A 16,841-nucleotide genomic window follows, 5' to 3' on the forward strand; every position below is an offset into this window, starting at 1 on the left:
AGAAAAAACAATTCAAGTATCGTGGAGCCACAGTCAAAATAACACAAGATTTAGCAGCTTCTACATTAAAGGATCAGAGGGCTTGGAATATGATATTCTGGAGGGCAAAGAAGCTAGGATTACAACCTAGAGTCATATACTCAGCAAAACTGAGCATAATCCTTCAGGGGAAAAGCATGGATATTCGGTGAAATGGAGGACTTTCAAGCATTCTTGATGAAAAGACCAGAGCTGAATAGAAAATTTGACTTTTAAAATACAAGATTCAAGAGAAGCATGAAATGGTAAACAAGAAAGGGAAATCATAAGGGACTTCATAAGATTAAACTATTTACATTCCTACATGGGAAGATGATTCTTGTAATTCATAAAAACTTTCTCATTATTAGGGCAGCTGGGAGGGTATATATAGGCAGAATGTCAGTTGAATATGAAGGGATGATATCTTAAAAAATAGAATTAAGGAGTGGAAAAGAAGAATGCACTAGGAGAAAAGGAAAGGGAGGAGTAGAATGGAGTAAATTATCTCCATTAAAGAGGTAAGAAAAAGCTTTTACAAGTGGAACGAAAGATGTGGGAGGTGGGCAGAGGTAAGGGAGTGAATCTTACTCTCATCAGAATTGGCTCAAAGAGGAAATAACATACACACTTCATTAGGTACAGAAATCTTCTTTACCCTACAGGAAAGTAGGAGGGGAAGGGGATAAGAAAAGTGTATGAGGGGACAGGGTGATAGAAGGGAAAACAGATCAGGGAAGGCTATAGTCAGAAGCAAAACATTTTTAGGAGAGAGAGGATAAAAGGAGAGAGAAAATAGAGTAAACAGGGATAGGGGGATAGAATGGAGGGAAATATGTTTATTAATTGTAACTGTGGAAAAAAAATTGAAGCAAGTTTCTCTGACAAAGGCCTCATTTCTCAAATATATAGAGAACTGAGTCAAATTTGTAAAAAAAAAAGAGCCATTCCCCAATTGATAAATGATCAAAAGATATGAACAGTTTTCAGATAAAATAATCAAAGCTATTTATAGTCATATGAAGAAATGCTCTAAAACACTATTGACTGGAGAAATGTAAAGACAATTCTGAGGTGCTACCTCACACCTATTAGATTGGCTAATAGGGTAGAAAAGAAAAATGACAAATGTTGGAGGGGATCTAGGAAAAATGAGACAATAATGCATTGCTGGTGGAGTTGTGAACTGATTCAACCATTCTGTAGAGCAATTTGGAACTATGCCCAAAAGGCTATAAAACCATGCCTACTTTGACCTAATGATACCACTACTGGGTCTGTATCTTTAAAAAGATAAACAAAAACAAACACACACACACAAAAGGAAAAGGATCTATATGTTTTATACACACACACACACACACACACACACACACACACATATATATATTATAGCATCTCTTTTTTGGTGGCAAAGAATTGGAAGTTGAGGGCTGAACTGGGAAAACTGGGAAATGGCTGAACAAATTGTGCTATGTGATTGTGATGGAATACTATTGTGCTGTAAGAAATGATGAGCAGCATGCTGTCAGAAAAACCTGAAAAGACTTGCATAAGCTGATGCAAAGTGAAATGCGCTGTCTGCAAAGTAATAGCAATATTGTAAAATGATCAACTGTGAATGACTTAGCTATTCTCAGCTATGATCCAAGACAACTCTGAAGGATGAAAAATGTTCTGCATCCCCAGACAAAGAACTGATGGTGTCTGAATGCAGACTGAAGCATACTTTTTTTACTTTATTTTTCTTGAGATTTTTTTGGTCTGCATCTTCTTCTACAACATGACTACTATAGAAATATGTTTTGCATGACTACACACGTATAGCCTATATTGAACTGCTTGCCTTCTCAATGAGGGGAGGGGGGGAGGAAGGAAGGGAGAGAATTTGCTACACAAGGTTTTAAAAATGAATTTTTTTACATGTTTTTGTAAAAAATTGTTTTACTTGTAATTGGGGGAAAATAAAATACTAAACAAAAGAAAGAGAACTTCATCTGGTCAAAGGGCCATGTCCCCGAAGTGCCCATTTCCATCCACTTCAGGAGTTTCTAGATTACTGCATGAATCCCACCCCACTCACTTCCCTCCTTTCTCGGAGCTGGAGGTAATGGGAGCCACAGATGGTCTTCCGAGTCTCTTCTTCTATCTGTGCTGCGCCTCCCTGTTGTTTATTGATGTTCTCCCATGCTCCTAGGGCTGATACAATAATCAGCAGGCACAGATGCCTATTGATTTGGTCTATCCACGGTTTTGGGAGAAGTGACTTCTGTCGGCTGCCAAGCACTGCCTCTGCTTTGATGAAATCTGTGTGAATGACACTGGAGTGAGACTGGACTGATCTGAACTGTGGCAAGGCCAGGGTGGGAGGTCACAGAACCCTGACAAACCAAGCCTAAAGCTACTTTCTTGTGGCCTGAGTTTCCCAACTGAGATTTTCTCATGGAATCATAGCTTGAGAGGCGGGTGGGAAACAGCAAAGTCCCCTAGTTCAGTGCTCCCTCATCTCAGTTCCAGAAAAAGAAATAAGAGCCAGAGAGTTTTGAAGTGGTTTGTCCAAAGTCACAGAGTAGTAAGTGGCAGAGGCAGAATTCGAACCCAGTTCTTCTGGTTCCAAATTTAGCCCCCTTTGCCACTGTACCATGCTCACACGTCACTGGACAACTATATAAAGCACAGTCCTTTACCAAGAAAGAGGCCAGAAGGGCTTTTTCTAACTCCTGATGTCCTCTGGGGACATGAGTGCAATGATAATGCTGCTGGCTCTCTCACAGGCTAGGTGTAGACAGACAACCTTATCTGTCAATCAGACTTTTATTATCTCAACTAGTTACCCAATAACTGCACAGACATCTGGGCCAGACACACAAAGAAAGCCATGGAGATCCTACATGGTGACCTTTTCATGCTCAGGGCCAGGAGGGATGGAGTCAGGAGCTAGAGGCAAAGTCAGCCCTTACAATGGTATCCTGTAGAATTACAGCATCTCAGAGCGTCTACTCCAACATCTGGAGGCTAACTCCAGGCACAAACAGCTCAAATGTAGTCTGTGGCAGCTGGGGGGTGCCATAGTCAGGAAGACTGTGGTTCAAATCCAGATTTAGATAATAGCTGGGCAAATAAATCACTGCTGAATCACTTCATTGCTACCTGCCTCTTTTTCTTCAATTGTAAAATGGGGATAATGATATCCCACAGTTGCGAAGATTAAATGAGATAAATATTTGTAATGTGCTTAGCACAGTGCCTGGCACATGTAGGTGCTAAATAAGTGCCTATTTGCTTCCTTCCTTCCTCGGCTCACTGCTCCCAATCATGTGAAACCCAAGAACTTACTTCATCATCTGGCCTTCACAAAGGGTAGTCACTAGGTCCCCCTTACAAGCACCCAGGCTCCTAAGGCTTGAAAACATAGAATAAGTTTAATTTATCCATTAGGAACACAAAAAGAACTCCAATCCAAGTTCACAGAAAATCAGGGGAGCTGTTGTTCCATTTTCTTGGGTCTATCTCCAGCCTCCCCAAGGGATATATACAGTCCTTATGACTCATAGAAATATCTTTTAAGGCACCTCTGGGGCAATCTTCCATGGAGATGTTCTGCCCACCTATTGGTCTCTTACTCATATTGCTCTTCAGCTGTTCTGACTCTCCATCAATGGTAGTTGCTTCTACTCCACTTGCTGGTTCATTCCCTGGACTCTCTGGTTCCCTGTTCCCTGTCTTTTTAATGGGACCATTATACCCTGTCCTATCCTCTCATCATTCATATTCTGCTGCTTCTCAAAATAACCACCTCCAGGTTCCTCCTATTGGTTCTAATTCTTACCTACAATATCACTAATGTAAAAATATGTTTAATAGGAATATATATGCATAGCCTATATCAGATTGCACACTGTCTTGGGGAAGGAGGTGGAGAAAAATTTAAAACTCAAAAGCTTATGGAAGTGATTGCTGATAATTCAAAATAAATTAATTAAAATTTTTTTAAAAAACCACCTGAACTACATGAGAGAAAGGAGCAAACTCATTCCCTTCTCCCCTCTCCCTAGTAAGTACCTCTACTTAGGCTTGCACCTAGGAGGAAGGGTCTTTTGTTATTCTCACTACCTACAGGTAAAGAAACCAAGGTCAAGAAAGGTTATCACTTGCCTAAAGTCATCTACCTAGTAGAGCTAGCACCCACTTAGCAAAAGTGTGATTTGACCTCAAGTTCTTTGGACTCTATTCCAGGGCTGATGCACACATAATAAGCACAGATTATTTGATCTCTCTTATTTGGCAGAGAAACAGGAGTTAATGTACATTCTTCTTTACCTAATTAAGAAAGGTTTTGGCAGCTAGGTGGCACAGTGGATAGAGCACTGGCCCTGAAATCAGGAGGACCTGAGTTCAAATCTGGCCTCAGACATATAACACTTACTGGCTGTGTGACCCTGGGCAAGTCACTTAACCCCAATTGCCTAAAAAAAAAGAAAAGAAAAAAAAGTTTAGCTGAAGCGAACATGGGTCAAATATCTAGGTATAGGTGTTCTAGATTTGTCCTCAAAGAGGAAATAAATTAGATGGATCAGGAATAGTGCCTCCAGTGGAGTTCATGAAACAACTTGAAACAATCCTATGATTTTTCCGGTAGAAACCATTCAGATTCTAGAGTGGAGGTGAGGGGCATCAGAAGGGCCAAGAGAGGTGATGTTAGCCATAGAATTTCTTCTCTGAGCCCTAAGGAGATGAGCACTTCTTTTCATAGCACTGCTTACACACCTCTTTTTCTGTTTCTCTATATCTCTGTGTCTTTGTTCCTTCTATTTCTCTCCATGTCTCGCTGTCTGCCTGTCTGTCTCTATGTCTTTCTGACTCTCAAATCCTTTCAAGACGTGATGACATGAGCAGAAGCCACATTACCCAGACCCTGCAGAGAGAGGAGACAAATAGCAATGAGTCACTTTCTGTCAGTAGGGTTGAAAAGAGACATTCACTCATGTGATGCAAGGAAAGAGTCCCTAGAAAGACCTCTCATCTACAGAGGTCTGTGCAAAAGAAAGCATAAGAATAACAGGAATTGGGGCGGCTAGGTGGGGCAGTGAATAGAGCTCTGGCCTTGGAGTCAGGAAGACCTGAGTTCAAATCCAGCCTCAGACACTTAACACTTACTAGCTGTGTGACCCTGGGCAAGTCACTTAACTCCAATTGCCTCACACACACAAAAAAGCTAAATAAATAAATAAATGAATAACAGGAATCTTCCTGGTCTCTAATCTTCCTCTATCTCTACCCCAAAACTTCCTGCAGGCCATCTAGAGGTAAGGAGAGGAGCCAATAGAAGTAGAGAGGGAAGAACAAAATAGTGCTAAAATAGATGAGAGTTTTACCCACATTAGTCAGCTCTCTAAATTGAAGTTAGGTGGGAGCCCTCAAAATGGTGCATGGAAGGTGGGGGGACAAATTTGGAGTTTTGGCCCTGGATTCACATCCTGGTTCAGCCACTTTCTACCTGTGAGACCCTGTGCTGGTCATTTTAACCTCTCTGCCTCAGTTTCTTTTTATGTCAAATGAAGAGGTTAGATTAGAAGCCATCTGATGTCCCTTCCCTTTCTAAGTCTACAATACAGTGATCCCTGGGGCCATCTTCTTCTCCTTTCCTAGAATTCCCTTCTGGCTACAGGCTGGGTTTTGGCGACATCACCATCTCACTGTCTTTCCCCCTTAAAGCTTTCCTCTGATGTCCCTTCCAGCAAGGTTTCATATGTGACCTAAAAATGTCATGGTTCTGCATATCAGGGGGAGGGGAGAGGGATGCATAATTTAATTGCCCCCAGCCCCCCAGCCCCATTCAGGTTGGCCCTGGTCCACCCCCAAACCCTGGGCTGAGTTCACCACAGGCAAATGGAAAGTTTTCTTTAGAAAACAGAAAGTTCCCTTTGTAGCCTCAGAGCTAGCACAGGACAGAGATGGAAGGTCTCCAAGACTTCTGTTCCATCAGTTACCCAGTTCACACATGGCTGCAAATAGATCATTTGCTTACAGAGATCCCTTTGTTCTTAATTATCAAGACCACACAGGCCAAGGTCTTGTCTACATTGGCCAGAACAATCAGGCTGAGCTGCCCACAATCCCCAGGGCCCTTTGGTCAGATGAGCCATTGGACTCCCCTCTGAATTTTCTTTCCTCTTCTCCTTGGTGCCTCAGATGTATGCGACCTTCAGTTCTACTAATAGTTTTGGCAAAATTGACAGACTCATTTAATTAGAACTGAGAGGGACCTTAGAGGTCATCTAGTCCAAGTCCCACATTGCTGAGCTGAGAAACTGAGGTCCAGAGATTAGTGACTTGTCCGAGGTTATAAGCCAATTAGAAGAGAGATTTCAAATTAGACCTTGAAGTAAGGGAAGCATTTCAATAGGTGAAAATGGGAGAGGGGGGCACAGAGTGCAAACTCCATTGCAGAAATGGAAAATGAGATAAGCAAAACCCCAAGACAGAGAGGATTGGGTCAAAATTGGCAAGGAAGAGTCCACAAAAGGATGACTCCTGTCCAGGTAGATGGAACCGTATTGTGGCAGGCCTGAAAATCACTGCCAAAAGCTCCTTCTCTGTGTAGATGCCAGGAAAGGTGAGGACAGTCTTGCCATGATTTTCATGGCATGGCACCAGCTGGATGGACCTCTTTTGTCCACGTCCTGCCAAGGATGCCAGTTCAATTCAACAAGGATTTGTAAAGGGTCCTACTGTGAGCCAGGCATTATGGAGGTGCTAGGAACAAACCCAGCCTTTGCCTTCTGGGAGCAAAGGATAAGATATCAAAGGGAGATTTCAGGGGCATTCAAGCTCCTTTGGGGCAGTTCTGCCCTGTCAAGAGACATTGTCATCTCCAGTAGTAAAGGTGGCATGCCCACTCTAGAATCAGGCCTGAAGTCCACCTCTATTCATAAGGTGATAAGAATCTTGATCTTCCTTGTAGCTGTTAAAAAGTGAGCTTTAATGAACCTAACATAAACTCTTTCCTTCCCAGATGATGGAGCAGCAACTTTCCTGATATCTAGCATTTCTGTAATTGGTACACCGGCTTTCAGAGAATGTTCAGATTACCCAGTTCACTGCCCTCAATGAGGAGGTCTGAGAGGTGGAGGAAGCCATGACTTGTAGCAACTTGTGACTTTAACAAGTGGTTTTCATTTTATCCATCTCTCTCATCTACCCCACCTAGGAATAAGTGCTTACCCAGTGTGGGTGGGAGATAGAGCCCTGGACTTGGAGTCAGGACCAGCCTAGAGCAAATCACACCTTGTTAATGGATTCCCCACCCCTCAAAAAAGGCTGCTTTTAGACCAAGTGTGGGGCCTGACTCACGGTTTGTGCTCAATAAATACTTGAATGATGAAGGAAGGAACATTCGGGCTCGCTGGTCAAGCCACCCAAACTTTCTGAGCCTCAGTTTCCTCATCTGTAAAAATGAGGATCTAGGGGCAGCTAGGTGGCACAGTAGATAGAGCACCGGCCCTGAAGTCAGGAGGATCTGAGTTCAAATCCGGCCTCAGACCCAACACTTTGACACTTACTAGCTGTGTGACCTTGAGCAAGTCACTTAACCCCAATTGCCTAAAAGCCAAAAAAAAAAATGAGGATCTAAAGAGAAAATGCAGTTACCCTTTAAATGCCCTACAAATGAGAAATATTGTCACAGTCCTGGAAAGCCTCTCTTAATAATGAGTTGGCATTTAATATTTTTAGATATGTAATTGCTTTTTATCCTTATAACAATCCTGAAAGGCTGATGCCATGGGCTTTATGGTTCTGATATTAAAAGAAAAAGATTCTAAGGCTCCAGGAGGTGGCCTCCTCCCAGGCCCACAACTACCAAGGGTCAGAATCAAGATTCAAACACAGGCATCTCCTGACTGCAGGTCTGGCCACCTTCCCACCGCCCCATGCTGGCTCTCTTGCCAAGACAGTCCTTCCAGAGCTGATCCAAGGTCTTCCCTGGACCCGTGGTCTTGTGGTCTTTCCTCTAGGAACCACCGTCTTTTTTTAAATTTTCCCTCTAGGAGATTTTTTTTGGTCAGCAGTGACACCTAGTGGTTAACAAGCCTTTAAGATGGCACCTTCCTACATTCGTCCTCTCTCCCCATCAAGGCTCCAGCTCCCAAGAAGGGGAGAACATAAGCTCTGCATTAATGACCAGCCTGGAACAGCATGTGATGTTTGTAATGGTTCACTGAGACCTGGGCACCGAATGCCATGTTCTCTCCAGGGGAGCTCGGAGCCCCGGCATTGGTTGTGCTGTTCCCTTCTGTCTTAGACACAGTGAACTAGGCCGCCTCCACAGAGCAGCTCCTCCCTGGGAAGACAAGAAACTCTTTCAAGAATGGCAGCGAGCATTGACTACCATCCTTTCCCTTCCTCACATCCACACCTGAGTGGGCAGCACCTGCCACGGGCAGGGGCTTGCACAGTGGGGCTGGGGAGAGCAAAAGGCTCAGAGCTCCATAGCAGGAGAGCTGCTCCACATCCCACCTCTCCCCTGCCCTCTCTGGGACTTGGCTTCATCATCAACAAAATGGCCAGAATAATCACACTGCCAATCTCACAAGGCCATTGAGAAGAAAGTGCTTGGTCAATGCTAAAATGCTGTCAAATGGGAACTGTCGTTAGGTTTGCACTGGATTCCTAGTGCCTAATAAATTATTATTATTTTATTTATCTTTGGACTCATGATTCTATCAGTTTGTGCTACTCCCAGTGTGGAAACTCCCTCTATCAATGCATATTTCATTGCTTAGTAAGATCCCCAGAATGTCCATAGTGGGTCCTTAATAAATGGTTGCTGATTTGATTTGAATTGATATCAACAACCTGTCCATCATTTACAGTCTTAGCTGCTGGAGGCAATGAAAATTTAATCTCCAATAAGAGATTATATAGATAGTAGGAGCAGGAGGACTGGAACCTTTGTTATTCAGCTGTGTCTGACTCTTAGTGACCCCATGGACCACTGGAGTGCTTTGTCATTTCCTTCTCTAGTGGATTGAAGCAAAAGTTAAGTGACTTGCCCATGGTCACACAGCTAATAAGTGTCTGAGGCTGGATTTGAACTCAGGTCTTCCTGACTCTGGATCCAATGGTGTATCCATTGTACCAACCAGCTGCTTCTAGGATTGGAACCTAGGGATTCTCAGCTCCAAGACTGGAATTCTAACTGCTGCTGCTGTACCTCTACACTGCCTCCCCAGAACCCCACTCTGCCATCTTCCCCCCCTAATCTGTCCGTCTCCTCTCTCTATATGTGTATATGTATATGTATATATATATATATATATGTATATATACCCACATTATATATGTATATATAATGTATATGCACGTATTATACATACAGAGTATATATACACAATATAGACATAGACATGTATAATAAATATACATACATAAGATATGCTTATATATAATCTATATCCACATGTCAGTGTCAATGTATCTATCATTTAGGTATCTAAGTATCTATCATCTGTGTATGTATATATGTATCTATCTTATCTTATCTACAGACTGAATCTTTCTATCTCTTACCCACTCCTGATTGGCGCAAGAGCTTTTCCCAGCTGGGCCAGCTTGCCCCCTCCTTAGGGCTTAGTGTAGACACCCAATCAGCTTAGCCCACTGAAGCTCAGAACTCTGGAGATCACACAACCCATAACCTCGGCCTCCTCAGAGCAGGACTTACAGGTAAGCACCACCATGCCTGGACTCTGTATTAATATGTGTAAAATATTAGCATAATTCGGGGAGGGGGGAAGTACTTGTAATGTCTCCAGAGCTCTGAAGATGTCCTAGAATGACTATGCCCTCCATCAGTGCAGATCTGACCCCCTATGTCTCAGTAAATAGGTGAGAGATAAGGTGGTCGGCAGGGTCCAGGAGGAGGAATGCTGTACATAGATAGAGTCTGAGGACTCAGATTCCATCCCAGCCCTATGATCCTGGACAATCATTTAACCTCTTGTCTCATTTTCTTCATCTGTAAATGGAAGAACTCCAATCCTTCCCAGCTCTAAATCTAGGACCTCATGTTTATAGGGAATTGCCTAAGTCCAGAGAGGTTGTGACTTACCCAGCATTGCACAGCATGTATTTGAACTCAAGCCTCCAGCCTCCAGAGATAGGCCTGTTTGTCTAAGATCCTTTTTAGTTTCAACATTCCACGATTCTGTGAAAGGCTCTCCAGGCAGAGACCAGCAAGCATCCGGTCAGCTTTCAAAGGGGCCTCACTGGCTTCCTGGAGCTGTCCTGGGGAAGCCTAGATGCTTCCTCCCCCCCCCCCCAGATGCCTAGGCTCACCTACCCATGATTGACTGGTCTCTGAGGCTGGCCTGACACTCTTGTGCTCAGGGTTACAGCCAAATGAGGAGGCTCCTCAAATTAGGGAAATTCAAGAAACAGAGATGTAGTCACACTCACTATAAATGAACTATGAGGCTTATTGGGTAATAAATAGTATGTAAGCCACAAGCACTGGCAGAACACATTTGGGTTTTTTGTCTAGACTTACAAGATCATCACTGTAAGGAACACCCACTGTGGAAACTCCCTCCACAGCTGCTGAGCTGCCAACCTGGACCTTAGAGAATGATCTAGGGCTGGGAGAGGGTCAGCAGCTTGCCGAGGCCTCACAGCCAGGACGAGGAAGAAGGAGGACTTGAACCCAGCTCTTCCTGACTCCACAGCTCATTGCCACATCCAGGTGCAGGAATGCAAAAAATATCCCAGCGTCAGGGAGTGGAATCCCAGGAAATCAGTTCAGCCCAGGAAGCCAAGCAATGATGGATGGCCCATGGGTATTATCAACACCAGATGTTGGAGACTGTGTAAGTTTTAGAGGCAGGCAGACTCGGAGAGAGCTAAAGCTTTTCACCAATGACTGATGTGGGTAGGCAGATAAGGTGTTACTGGAATTCTCTTGGTTTCAAGGGCTACATTCATGGATGCCCGTCCTTCAGTCCAGCTGTTGCCCTTCTGTTCAGGGTGGAGGAGCTAATTGGTTTACCACCCTCTTTTGACCCCAAATGAAACTCTGTGAGCAGGACTCTCCTGGTTTAGGCTCTAATAAATATGTTGACTAGTGGCCCAAAAGTCAAGGCTGTGAGGAAATGAATGAATAAATAAACATTTGTTAAGTGCATACTTTGTACCAAAATCATCACATTCTTTCAAAATACTTGTCATGTTTATTTAATAATATATGCTTTTCATTACACATATATGTCATCAGGGTCAGTAGGACAGGAGATATGGGTTGGTGGCTGGCTATAGTCCAGGACTTGGAAAAAGAAGTCAATTAGGGTAGAAGAAAGAATATAGGTACAATAGTTTCAAAGGATAGTTGTACAATATAATTTGGTAAAGATACACACACACACACATCATGTAGGTACATATATATTCAGAATATGTATGTATATTACATGTGTATATGTGTGTGTATTCTGACATCTAAGACTGTTAGTTTTTAAATGCAAAATTCTGACTTCAGTATACAAAGCTCACATGGATTGTGCATATATACAGAATATATATATATTCAGTTTGCTTATGTGTGTGTGTGTGTGTGTGTATGTGTGTGTGTGTGTGTGTTTCTTTAATCAAGACCAGAGCTGCCTCTATGTCTTTCTTTTAGGAGAGAGACTCAAGAATTTTCTGGACACTGAGTTGGTCCCTGTGCAGCGGAAAGCATGGTAGAATTCTCGAGTGACTGCTTAATTTCTATCCTATCCAGTGTAACAACAGTGACCCCCAGTGGCTTTTCTGCTTATTACATATGGAGATTATCATTTATCTAAGAGGTCCAACAGCAGAAGGAGGGTCCCTTGGAGCAGGCCTTCACGTGCAGCCAGAACCTTGCCCCCAAAGGCATATTAAAGCCATTGGGCCTCCCAGGGTCCTAGCCACCTCCTAACCCATACCTCCCGTCTCATAGACCCTGGTGCCTGGAGTCCTCACCATCGCATAGAAGAAAGAACTGAAGGCCAACGTTAAAATACAAACACATTAGGCCATTAACAGCTCTTCCCACTTTCCTTCCAATTAGTCTTTCAAATCACAGAGCCGTGAAGGGAATGGGGCAGAATTGGAGAGTCCCACATACACAGCATCTCAAAATGAGTTGCAAGGGACTTCCGAGGCCAGCCAGGCAAACCTGTATGAGAATGAGAATGCCTGCCCTTTGGAGATTCCTAGCAAAGGGAAGGGCAGGAATTTGGGCAGCTAGGGGGCAGAGAAGGGGAAAGAAACGAATGTAAGATTTTCTTCCATCTTCTTAATAAATGTGTCCTCTCTTTCTGTTAAAGGGTAAGCCTCTCGAGAGCAAGAGCTGTCTTACACTGGGGATTTGTACCCCTAGTACTTAGTACTGGCACATGGCTAGGATTTTTAGAATTTTTTTTTTATTCACTGATTTATCACTTAGCAGGGGCAGATGTGTGGGAGACAGAGACAGAGACAAGGAGAAACAGACACAGATAGAGAGAGAGAGGAGAAGAGAGAAGAGTGGGGAGAAAGAAGCTCGTAGTTATTTTGTATCTACTCTGGATACCTACACATATCGACCTACATGTGTATTGGTTGCTTTTCCTGAGATGATGTAAACTCCAAAGGGTTTGGGTTGCGCTCTCTCTATCTGCAGCCCCTGGCAGCGCCTGGTACATAGTAGGTGCTTCAATAATTAGTTGTTGATAAGACTGATAACAGAAGAAATGCTACTCAGAGTAAGGGTGAAATAGGGAATCCGTGGGGGACGAAGGACAGTACCCTTGAGCGCTGGTCTCTCCACTGACTCCTGACACCCCCAGTAGGCATTGTGGGCTTTGTGGGAGAGGGGGAGATCTGTTTCAGAGATTTTTCAGAGGGTTCTAGAGTGACCAAGGATATTGGGAACTGTAAGGAGGGGAGCTGACCACCTCCCCCAAGCCAGCCCATCCCCCTTTCAGAGGCTAGGATCGATTATACATTTCTTCACGCAGTGAGCCAAAATCTGCCTCCCTGGAATTACTAGCCCATTCCATTTTTGTGCCCAAGGATGACAAACCTAAACTCTCTCCCACAGTATGATTCTTCAAATACTTGAAGGCAGTCACCATCCCCCCTCCCCTTGAGCTCTCTCTCCTCCAGACTGGACATCCCCAATTCCTTTGAGAATCCTCCCGGGGTCTCTTGACCACTCACTGTCCCAGCTGCTCCGTTCTAGGCACACTTGCTTGTTAGTCTTTCCTAAAATGCAGCTCCCAGAATAGATCCCAATATTCCAGGTGAGTTCTGATCAGGGCAGAGGACAGAGGACCTGTCTAGGCCTTCATGCTGGACACCAGGCCTCCCAGCATAGGCCATGTCTCATTAGTGTTCATGGCTGCCATATTACATCGCTCACACAGGGAGAGTTATCTAAATTTGACGTGTATGGCTTCTGTACCTTTGCTGATTTCTTTTTTTAAGTTGAATATCACGGAGTCAATACTTAAGGAGTTTCAGTAGGGACCACTCATTTTGGACTTCTTTTTGGGAGGTCTCTGATGCCCCCTGATGCCATCTTGCCAAAAACATTCACAAGCCCCTCTACCTGCATCTTGCTCATGTAGAAAACATGAAAGACTTTGTCAAATGCTTTTGATAAATCTAGGTAAATTCTCGCTATAGCAAGAGGCATTCCCTGCATTAACCAGTCCAGGAAACCTATCCAGAGGGGAATGGGCTTCTTCTGACATGACCCATTCTTACTGATTGCCAACATGGCTTTCTCCCTTCCAGGGCCTAACTGATAGATGTTAAATGTTCATTGAAAATGAAAATGTTTGGGAGGTAAAAAGAAAAAATGAACTCTGTACTATAATAATGACTGAGTATGGCCATGGAGGAGAGGTGAGGAAACGCACCTCACTCCCTTCTTTGCAGAGGTGGGGGACTAGTAGTGGAGTAGTACATAGATAATCATTGATGGATCATCTGTTACACTGTTTTTTTTCCCTCCTTCTTCTTTGTATAAGGGCTGCCTTGCTGGGGCAGGGAGGGAGGACAGAGAGAGACAGATACCCCAAAATTAACGTGATGTAAAAATATCAACTAAAATTTGAACCAAAAAGAGAATGCAAGGTCCATCACCCCAGACATCTTTTACTCTTGCCTCTCCACCACTCCCCATCTCCAGTCAGTGGGGATTTTCTTGATTCTCCCTCCATAGCACCTCTCCTCTGTCCCCTTCTCCCCACATGACTGCCCCCCACCCTAGTTCAGGCCCTCAACAGCTCTCACCTAGACTGTGGCAATGACCTCAAGCTCGAACTCCCCACCTCCAGTCACTCCCGTCTCCTCACTCTGCTGCCAAAGTAAGGCCCAGGTAGGCCTGTCACTTGCCTGCTCAGAAGTCTTCAGCGGCTGCCACTTGCCTCTAAGGTAAAAAACAAACAGACATCTCCAGAGCTTGACACACATGGCCCTCTAACTTCCGGCTCCAACCTACCTGCTGCCCAGTCTTACTTCACTTATTGCAGGTGCCCCCTTTCCTCCACGAAGACTTCCCTGATCTCTCCCTGAGCAGTGAACAGTTATCAGAAAGCCCACACATTTTCTTCAGAAGAGTTGGTGCCCACCTAGCCCGTTAAGATTGGAAAGGATCATCGAGGTCATTTAGCTCAAACTTCTCATTTTGCACATAAGGAAACTGAGGCCCACCAATGTAGAGAAGTTTGCCTAAGTCACATAAGAGTGACTAATTGATTAAGAAATTGAGTTATGCCAAGCAGTGCAAATAGCAAATTCAGCAGAAATTGTTACCCCCTAATGTACTTATGTACCCTGTACTTAGAGCCCAGGTAGAATTATGACAAAGCTTGAAGGTTGGATTTCATTTTTGAAACTAGTCAGGGGCAGCTAGATGGTGCAGTGGATAGAGCACCAGCCCTGAAGTCAGGAGGACCTGAGTTCAAATCCGGCCTCAGACCAAACACTTGACACTTACTAGCTGTGTGACCCTGGGCAAGTCACTTTAACCCCAATTGCCAAAAAAAAAAAAAACTAGCCAAAAGTCATTCCAAGCTAAGCTTTGAAATCCTTAGACTATAAGTCCCAGAGAGCAGAGGTGCATCTCACTGCATCCCAGCACCTGACAGTTATGTGGTGCCCTGGGCCTGAGTTCAAATCCAGCCTCAGAGAAGACACTTAAGCCTGCTTGCCTCAGTTTTCTCCCCTCTGCCCTCCCCCCCAGGGTTGTTGTGAGGATCAGATGAGGCGTTAGTAAAGCCCTCAGCACAGTGCTTGGCACATAGCAGGCACTAATGCTTGTTCCCTTACTCTGCACATAAGCTTGTATTACTCCCGTCCAAGAGTTCTGTATTGGAGTTTTAGTTTGAACCTCAGCTTTGCTGTGACCTTGGAGGAGGAGTTACTGAACTTCCCTGTGCCTCATCTGGAAAAGGAAGGGGCTGCTCGTTGTCTGTCTCTGCATCTTGATTGTGTGAACAAGGTGGGCAGGGCTGGGAAGAAAATGAGCCAAGGCAGTGAGGCCGGCCTTCAGCTGAGCAGACTGTGCCCCCAGGGAACTCAAACTGCTTTTAAAGGCAGCTCCAAAAGGGGCAACATGGTCAGCATCCGCAGATGACGGCTCTCAGGGGCATGGGAGACATCTGGATATGCGCGCACGTGTGTGTGTGTGCATTGTGTGCACGTATGTGCTTTGAGTGTGCATGTGCATGCCTGTGTACTGTGTACATGCATGTGCACATGTGTGCTTTGAGTGTGCATTACGTGCCTGTGTCTGCGTGTGTGCTTTGAGTGTGCATGTGCATGCCTGTGTACTGTGTGCATGCGCATATGTGCATTGTGTGCATGTGTGTGCCTGTGTGCACTGTGTCTATGTGTGTGCGTTCATCCTTTGTCACACCTTTTATACCATTTTCCACCAAGGTTCTAGGACCTCTCAAAACTCATTTTCTTACACAGTGATTAACTCACATCCATGCTGCAATAGAGGCTTCTCCAAGCAACACACGTGCCAGCCTTTATTAACTACTTCTACGTATCAAGTACTGGGCAAAAGATACAAGACAAACCAGCTAATGTCCACCCTCAAGGCCCTGGTGTCCCAGCTCGGGGGGAGGCAGTGTGGTCCAGGGGAGAGCACACGGGGCAGCCACATGCCCCGGCTTGAGCAGCCATGAACAAACCGTTCACCTTTCTGGACAGCCGGCCTCAGCTTCCTCATCTGTAAAGTGAAGAGGGTTGGCCTAGAAGTAGGGCTTCTTTACCTGGAGTCTGTGAACATCAAAAAATCTTTTAATACTTTTTATTTCAATATAATTATTTTCTTTGTAATCCTGTGTATTTTACTTTATGCATTTAAAATTCTGATTCTGAGAAGGGTCCATGGGCTTCACCAGACTGACTGTCAAAGGGGGGCCAGGCCCAAGACCAGATGATTCCTAAGGCACCTTCTGGCTGTTACTCTGTGACGCTTGTGCACACGTGCGTGTCTGAGCTCACAAAGCAGCCGAGGTAAGAGCAGACGACCTCAACAGTGACCACCGAGCCTGCGGGAACTGGGGAGACAGTGGGAGTGTGGGTGAAGACACAGGTGCAGGGCAGAGCCCCACTTTTAATGATGACAACCCAATACATCAGACTCAAGAATGATGAAAGAGGCAGAACCAAATAGGGTCACAGAAAATCAGGTGTGCAGAGGATCCAGGAGGCAGTGGCTGACAATGTCAAAAGCTACAGAAGTCAAGAACACTGAGCAACAGCCATCGTGTTCCAATGTTTAGACTATTAGTAATTCCATG

This window comes from Phascolarctos cinereus, unplaced genomic scaffold (genome assembly GCF_003287225.1).
Source record: "Phascolarctos cinereus isolate Bilbo 61053 unplaced genomic scaffold, phaCin_HiC Scaffold_7;HRSCAF=346, whole genome shotgun sequence".
Lineage (NCBI taxonomy): Eukaryota > Metazoa > Chordata > Mammalia > Diprotodontia > Phascolarctidae > Phascolarctos > Phascolarctos cinereus.